Source organism: Kogia breviceps, chromosome 12 (genome assembly GCF_026419965.1).
Source record: "Kogia breviceps isolate mKogBre1 chromosome 12, mKogBre1 haplotype 1, whole genome shotgun sequence".
NCBI classification, from domain to species: Eukaryota; Metazoa; Chordata; class Mammalia; order Artiodactyla; family Physeteridae; genus Kogia; species Kogia breviceps.
In genome coordinates this window covers 80376159-80385257 of record NC_081321.1, presented here as the reverse complement: position 1 = coordinate 80385257, position 9099 = coordinate 80376159, and positions in this window count along the sequence as shown.

Sequence of the window (9099 nt, the reverse complement as noted above, 5' to 3'; positions counted from 1 at the left end):
CCCCCCCCCCAAATTTACAAATAAGAACTTATTTACATAGAGGCTCTGCCTGTGAAGAAGTGTAGATAGGAAGAGCCATTATCTGTCCAGGAGGAAAAGTGAGAGAAAGATGGATTGAACATAGTGAAGGGGGAAGGAATGCTCATGCTATATTGATATTAAAACAGACAGAAATGAGTTTTCTCAATCTAGGGACCTCTAAGACTTAACTGCTTCACTCAGTGTCAACCTCTAGTTTATGCAGCACAGACCTGGATAAGGGTGAAAACCCTGAAAGTGGCCAATGTCAACTCAAGCCCTGGGTTCGTCATTTGCCAGCTCTGTGACCTTGAGCAGGTCCCTCAGTCCTTTTAACCTACAATCTCTTCCTCTGTAAAACAAGGACAATACTACTCACCGCCTGGAGTACTACAGTGCACATCTCTTGTTCTCACCATTTCTATGCTTTCAGGAACATAAGTCTAGTTATCTTTGGAGGAGCATGCCTTCCACTCTCAAGGCATGTTGTGTTAGAGGATGACCTCAGACTCTTGGGAGAGGACACGGGATCTGCCTCTGGACTTTCTGAGCTCTGTGACCACTGGCCATGGGGGCTGCTTCAAGTTCATGCATGTGACACAGGCTGGGACAATGAGACTCCCGCTGAAGATATTTTAGGGAATTATTGGGGAAATGATCTCTGGGTGCTGGAATAACTGAGCCAATAGAAATTAGACTAGAAGCTACTGGAAGCCTTGGAGAAGCCTGTTTAAACACAAACCTGACAGAGACAGTCAGAGGTGGGAGATGGAGAAAGACAGAGTTAAGTCCTTAGATCCTGCTGTAGCTCTAGACTTGTTGGTTCTGTAAGTCAATAAATTCTCCTTTTGTTTCGGTTTGTTTGAATTGGATTTCTAAAAATCTTAATTGATATAAAAAATTTATACATGAGTTTTGAGAATTAAATTATGATTTCCATAAGACACTTAATACCTGTTATATGGCAGGAATTCAATAAAGCCATACATTGTGTTGCATGCACAGTGTGTGTGTGTGTGTGTGTGTGTGTGTGTGTGTGTGTCCCTTTAGCATGTGAAAGTTGCCCAAAGAGACAAGAAGCAGAAAAATAGCCAAGGCTTCAAGTCATGACTCTGCCCACAGCCACAAAATCCAGTAATGCCAGGACACTTTGAATCCTGTGCTTAGGGAATAGATCACTTTTTTGGACTCCTCACTCACTTCTTTGTACAATGTGACTGTTGTGATTTGCAGCGTCAATATTTAAAAAGAACGAGAAGGAAGGAAGGAAGGGAGGAAATGGATAAGTTTTTAAAAATTTTTTATTGGAGTGTAGTTGACTTACAATGTTGTGTTAGTTGGGACTGAAATATACACACTACTATATATAGAATAGATTTGGGCTCTTGGTCTCCTGATTCTGTAATCCTTCCATTCTCCACAGCTGTCTTTCCCCTGGGATCCCATGGTTACTCTGTATCCATCACATTCTCTCTGCCCTCTGTCTCCTCTATAAAAGCCTGTATTTAGAAAAAAATAATCTGAAACCCATTTGGGAGCAAATAACAAATTGACAACAATTTAAAGGGTTACACCGTGTGGGGATTTACATGTTAATGGGGACCAAAACAAAAACAAGAGTAACATCTTCAGGTGTCAAAGAGAAAGGAACTCTCAACTGTGGAGCACCTACTACTGTATGCTGAGCAATGTATATATCCTATGCAATCCTCATAGCTACCTTGGGAGGTAGGTATTATTAGACCCATTTTACAGATGGGGAAACATGCTCAGAGAAGTTCAGAAAATTGCTCAAAGCCACATAACTCAAAGGGCATGGATCTGGAAATGAGTCCAGTTTTAACTCACCCCAAACCCACGTTTTGATTAAGATTCTTCCTGGTGACTGTCATTAGGTTAGTATCACAGTGACTGGCCATGGAGCTAGGAAACACGATTCAGAGACTATTGACCCAACATCAGGAAGACTTGGAGGCAGGACAGAGGGCAGCAGACTGACAAAGTGGACTTTATCTGAGGAGATGAATTTTTAAATCCAATCACAGGAACAACCACAGCACTTTTTTTTTTTTTTTTTTTTAACTTCAGTTAAACTGATTTTCTAAACTGCATACCAGCACCTAATCAGTTTGGTCCCTTTCTTTCTCTTTCCCTTTAATTTTATTTTAGCTTTGAGACTTGCACGGTTGGCAGTGGAGGATTCAGAGAAGAATCCTCTGTACTCTCCTTTCTGCCACGCTCTGCTTTTGTTCACATTGTAGTCTTAATTCGATCAGCAGTTACGAAAAGGAAACATTAATCCTGGGGAAAAGGACATTGTTCGTGGCCAGACAGTTTCGGTATTGCTTCTAAAGTGAAGTGTTTTGTGCTCGGATATGAGTTTTGCCCCTTGGGATGCTTCTGGATGTGAGAACAGAAAGAGGGACAAAGTTGCTAAAAACTAGACAGATGACACCTGGTACTGCGAAGGCCTGTCAGAGACCTTAGCAGATTCTTTACCCCAGGTGAGTTTCTGGGCAAGAGGGACCCACAAGATACTTCTGAATATGTATGTGGTTACAGGGGCATTGGTGATGAGGGGCGGGGGGGGGGTGAGAGAAAGGAGGACAAAGAAGCGTGAGCTGCCCCATCCATGTGACAGACCAGTCTCCTATGCCTGAGAGTGTAAGCCAGAGTAATTTATTATGACTGTGGCTATCATGTATATAGCACTTACTAGATCCTAGGTACCTTTCCAAGTGTTTTATGGGAGTATTTTATTTTTATCCTTAGAGTAAATGTAGAGGGTTAAAAATGAGGGTTAAGGCTTCAGCAACTTACACAAGACTTGGTGTGCTCTTAATCACCACACTGAACCATCTCCTGAGTGTCTATTAGGTACCAGGCCCTTGGCTAAGCCTCTAGGATATAGGCATGAATGAAAAAGGGTCACAGAACTCTCAGTCTAGCGGAAGAAATAGGTGAATGAACCACCTGTATAACCTGAGTACTTAGCACAGTGTCCAGCCCACGAGAAACATGCACTAGCTATTTACTGAATTATGGATGGATGGATGAATGGATGGATGGATAGAGTATAATGTAGTATGATAGCTGCATGAGAAGAGGTAAGTATGGGGTGCTGTGAGAGCATAGAGAAGAAGGAACTAAACCCATATAAAATAGGTGATGCTTGAGCTGAGTTTGGAGGTAAGGTAGAGGTTCACCAGTTAGTGACGACAATCATATAAGACTAACACCATATTGTGATTTTACAATCACTCTGCTTCAGCAAAGCAGCTCTGAGCTTTCTCGTATCATCTGAGAGCAAAAACCAGGTCCCAACCTAGGCGTCTATTCACTCTGCTTTCCAGGGCATTGCCAAGCCTTTCTCTGACATTGGTTTTCTTCCTTCTCTCCAATAGGAGTGGGCAGCTGCCAGGAGTGACATGTATTACCCACGCACCAGGTATCTGTATTTCTTAGACTAAGAATCATTAACCTCCAGGTCCCTATAAATAATCACTAGAGGAATCATAAAAATAATTAACAAAGCAACAACAATAACTTACATTACACATACAGTACTATATAATGTACAATGGTCTGTCAATGAACATTATGTCATGAAAGATCCTAACAGCCCTGTGGGAGACAGGGCAAATAGTCTTTCCATCATTTAACATAGGTGGGATTCATGCTCCGAAGCGATGAGATAAACTATCTAATTGATCACCTCTATGTGCTGCTTCAATACTGCCAACTGAACATCCTTATCTCATTGAGACTCACAGTAGCCTGGTGAGTAGGTGTTTATGTTCCTATGTTTGCCATTAAGTAAACTGAGGCTCGGGGAGATTCAGCTACTTATCTGAGGGCACCCAGCTAGTAAATGGGATAACTGGGACCCAAAGCCAATTTTTCTTATCCTCGGTGTGCTTTTTGCATTCAAATATCTTGCTTCCTCATTTCTTGAGAGATTCAGAGAAAGAGGACTAGTGACCAAGAATCCCAACTCCTCAGAAGGTTTTCACATAGGTTATTACAAATGTTAGGCATATTTACAGTCATTGATCCACAGGCCACCTAAACCCAATCGACTCTGGCTGTAAACCACAGATGCCTGGGCCTAGGGGCAGCTATTGACAAAACGGAGAAGTATTCAAAGTTGGTCTCTTTAATTCCCTTTCAAAACCATTCTCTCTCATCTTCTTTTTTTGATACTCCGTCACCCTATTTACTATTCTCTTGTTCTCTATTGCTGCCCTAGGTTTTTAAAATAATGTTTTGATTCTAGGAATCAGGTGTGTGTGTGTGTGTGTGCGTGTGTGCGTGTGTGTGCGTGTGTGTGTGTGTGTGTGTGCGTGCTGGGAGGAGACTTATTCATGCTTCTTAGAATCATACCACATGTGAAAGTGAAAGCCTCTACTTACTCAATATTTTGTAGTAACCTGTAAGGGAAAACAGTCTGAAAAAGAATATATATATATATATATATATATATATGTGTGTGTGTGTGTGTGTGTGTGTGTGTGTGTGTGTGTGTGTGTGTATCTGAATTACTTTGCTGTACACCTGAAACTAATACAACATTATAAATCAACTATACTCCAATATAAAATAAAAATTTTTTAAGTGGTTGGCACCACAGTGAACTGGAAAGTACAAGATCTATTTAAAACATTAAATCTCAAAATTTTTGCTGCCAAAAAAAAATCTATACTTCAATTAAAAAAAAAAAAAAGAAAGTAGCATCTACCGTCACTTGCTAGTTATATTGTAAGAACCATCTGCAGCCAATCTGATTTCTTATCCTGAGAGCAGAAGCGCCATCAATAGTGAGAAGCCAGTTACAGGTATGCTGATGGCAGCTGGACTCTTTGGCTGCATTTGCCATGCAGAAATGCTGCTCCCCAAAAGCTGAGCCAGAAGGAAGCAGAGTGGGAACTCTGGCTCAGAGACACCCTGAGTGTATCTCAGGGGAGTGTCTCCCTCACCCCCTGCAATGAAAATGATGTCACCCACTCCCGAAGGCAAGGGAAGCAACGCATCTGCCAATCTAGGGAAGAAGGCTGAGGAATAAGACCAAGGGAGCTGTAGGAATTTGGCTGACCTGGTCTGATAAGAATCCAGTAGGCAAAGGGAAGACATGGGAAGGCTGGAGCAGGAGAGTAGCATGGCTGGACTTGTGCTCTCGAAGGGTCTGTGGCTACAGTGTGAAGTTAGAGTGGAGACGATGGAGGAAGCGTGGAAGAGAAGTTAGGAGCCAGTTGCTGCAGTAGCTCAGATAAAAGATCATGGGATACAGAGTGTAGTAAGTCAGAAAGAGAAAAACAAACAACATATACTGACGCACATATGTGGAATCTAGAAAAATGGTGTAGATGATCTTATTTGCAAAGCAGAAATAGAGACACAGATGTAGAGAACAAACGTGTGGATATCAAGGGGGAAGGGGGGGTGGGAGGAACTGGGAGATTGGGATTGACATATATACACTACTATGTATGAAATAGATAACGAATGAGAACCTACTGTCTAGCACAGGGAACTCTACTCAGTGCTCTGTGGTAACCTGAATGGGAAGGAAATCCAAAAAAGAGGGGATAGATGTATATGTATAGCTGATTCACTTTGCTGTACAGCAGGAACTAACACAACATTGTAAGGCAACTATACTCCAATAAAAATTAATAAAAAAAACAAAAGATCATGGGAATGTGAACCAAGGCAGCAGCAAGAGAGACTGAAAGAATAGAAGGCTTAGAGATGGTGGGGAGAGGGTCCTCAGCCCAGATATAGTCTTAGGGGCAAGACTGAACAAGGACACTCAGCCCTGGAGAACGAAGGTGGAAACCACCATCTGTTGGGAAGGCAGACACCACAACACACAGGACTAACTTCCCCCAGTTGCCCAGTGTTTGCAAGCAGGTCTGTGAAGAACGTAGAGTGAAGCAGGAGGGAAGTCTCTGGCATTCAAACCAGTTTTCTTTGCTCTCCTGTCCTGATGATGTTAACACCTCTGCTCTCATAGGACAGCCAAGGGGGGGTGGGATTTATGTCCTGCCAAGAAGATCGATTTCCCCAGTAATAGCCATGTTTCCACTGGTGATTTCCGTCCCCTTGGGACCTGAGATTGCAGCCTCCTGAGGCGTATCACCTAAGTGTTCCCCTGGAAATTGCTCCTGCAAATATCCTCAATCAAAACCCAATAAAATGTCTGAGAGCTTGTACTATCCTGAAGTCTGGGAATCGTACACCAAAATCATATTACAGAATATTAAACAAAAGACAAATTCCAAGCCCATTCTAACAATACAAATCTTTGGAATTAAAACTGGGCCTTCATTAACCAAAGAACAGACTTGGTTGCTGAATGAAGAACACTTATCTACAATCTTGTGATATTTAGAAACACCAGCCTATGTTAGAGGCATTAAAACTGCATTGAAAGCAAGGGGTAATTTGTGAAAAATTATCATTCAGAAAATTTCTTCCTTTGCTAGGATTTTGAAAAGATCCTGTGTTATACTTTCTACAGCAGAACTTCACAAAAGCAGATGTTTATAAAAGCTACCCCTCCAAAAGTAGTGATTTTTCTCTTCACCAGAATTAACCTTCTAGTGGTATATTAATTAAGAGTCTATACTGCTGTAACAAAGAATATCAAACAGTTGCTCAAGCAAAATAAAAACTTTATTTCTCCCATAGGGTATAAGTCCAAGCTAGTGGATGATCGGGGTATCATTTAGAGAAGGGATTTCTTCTGATCTGTTCTCTCTCTTTCCCTCGAATGCTGTTGACCAACACAGCTGAAGCACTATTTTTGCGTCTCAGCTCATGGGCAGGGAGAAAGAGGATGTGGATGCAAGCAGATTGCTTTCCTGAGGATGAGACCTAGAGGTTATTCACAACATGTCTTTTCACATTCCTATTGGCCAGAACTTAGTTTTGTGGCTATACTTAGTTGCCAGGGGCCTGGTGAATGTGGTTACTAATTGGGTAGCTATGACCCCTCACCCCCCCCACCCATAAAATGAAGGGTTATTGAGGAGCAATTAGTAGTGTCTACCAAAGTGTTTTATTGCTAAAGCTTATCTGGGGAAACTTTTCCCCCTGGGCTTTGGCCATACTGAACTTCTAGGGATTCTGGGCACCTCCAGGTTGTCTGATGTCTCTTCAGCTCTCTCTTCTGGGAGTACCCTTGCTTTCCTTGTGTCAGGGAGGGGAAATCACCCCCTCTGCCCCACTTGAGTTCTCACAGCTGGACTGATACACAAGACAGATTGGCAGGAGAAAAAGAAACAAATTTTAGTTCTTACACATGGAGGTCTCATAGAAATGAGACCTAAGAAGGAGCCAAAGCAGCTTTTATAGTTTTAGACAAAGAAAGAATACTTTTGTGAGGAATTGTCAGGACAAAGACACTTAGGTGTCTTTGTTGAGTATGGGCTTAAGAGAGTAAATTAAAGAAGTAACAGGCTTGTTTATACAGGCTTCTTGACTCTGAATTTCCTATCTCTGCCAATAAGGGTGTCCTTCTACCTCCAGATGCTGGGAGTGCACCTTTCACATGGAAGATTTATTTCCTGATTTCAGAGAGCCAGAGAGGAGGGTCAGAGTGGCCCTCTTGCATTGGCTGTGTCTTTAACTTCCATTCAAAATCATCAATTTGCCATTGTGGCATGTTTGGGGGCAGCCCACCCTGAATCCCAACACCTCACAGCCAAGCTTTACTCTTGCTCATCTTCTAAAATTGACCTCAGATGTTACTTCCTACAGGAGAACTTCCTCTGTACCCTGTTAGTTCTCTCGTGAGTGGAAGGCATGTCTTTCAGAAACACCATACTTAACACTACAGTATAATGTGTTGTAATTTCTGCCTCTTCCTCTAGACCAGGAGTTTCTCAAGCCAAACCATACTTTAGAATGGAGCCCTATTGAAAACCAATTTAATTAGAATCTCTGGGGCTAGGGCGCAGGCATCAGGATTTTAAAATATTTCCCCAGTTGATCTAATGTGCAGTTAGGATTGGAAACAACAGCACTAGCTTAGGGGCAGAAATTTCATCTCTGGACCATTCATACTTGAAGTAGCAGCTGGCATTCTATTAACATTCAATAAATGCTTAGTGAATGAACAAATGAATGAATGAAGAATGGCTTCCTGTATATCAGTTAAACTAGACCCCACACGAGAATTAACAATTCATATCATTTTCTTGAACACAGAATATTAGCACCAGAAGGGACCTTTGAGATGATGCAGATCCATCATGTCTGACAGATAAGGAAGCTACAATCCAAAAAGGGTCTCCTGGTGAGTTTACAGCAGAGACAGACCTCTGGGCCTCTGGATGCCAAGTTCATTGGATGGCACACTGTAAGACACCTTGGCTTGATGCATCTACCCACAATTTTAAACACAAAAGAATTCCTTCCTCTCTCAAAGCAGGGCTGAGCTCTAGCTACCTGAGCCCATGGAATCGAAATAGAAACATTTACCATTCCGCAGGTTTGTGAGGATTTTAGGGCAGTTATTCATTGTTTGGAACTTGCTCATTATATCGTTTTACTACATAATGAAGACAAATGCCCACAGTTTAGCTACAGATTTGGTTAATGACAAGATGTATAATAATACAAGATAATAGGGCCAGGCCATTGCATTCTAATTAAATATTTTTGTCAGATTCTTTCCCTCATTAATCTTCCTTTATTTGCCAAGATTTATGGCTATTTTGCCTTCCACCGTGAGTCTACGTACACATGTAATTTTAAGAACAGAAATAGTCTCTAGGTTTTTCTGGGAATTGAGCTTTCTCCTCTCTGTATCTGTTTATGTGCAGACGTGCTATCGAGTTTAGGAGGGAAGACATCACACGTAACCCAGACAAGGCCTCTAATTGGTATGCCAGCCCACGCAAAGCTATCTGATTGCATTCAGTAACAGGCAAGGACAGAAAGCATTTTCAAGAAAAATAATATCTCACTGTAAATCTGGGAATACCTGTGTAATAACTGAACAGTAAACACCACCTTTAATTTTAATGTCTCACATTAGGCAAAATTTTCAAAAGGCGAGGTCTCTGATATTCCAGC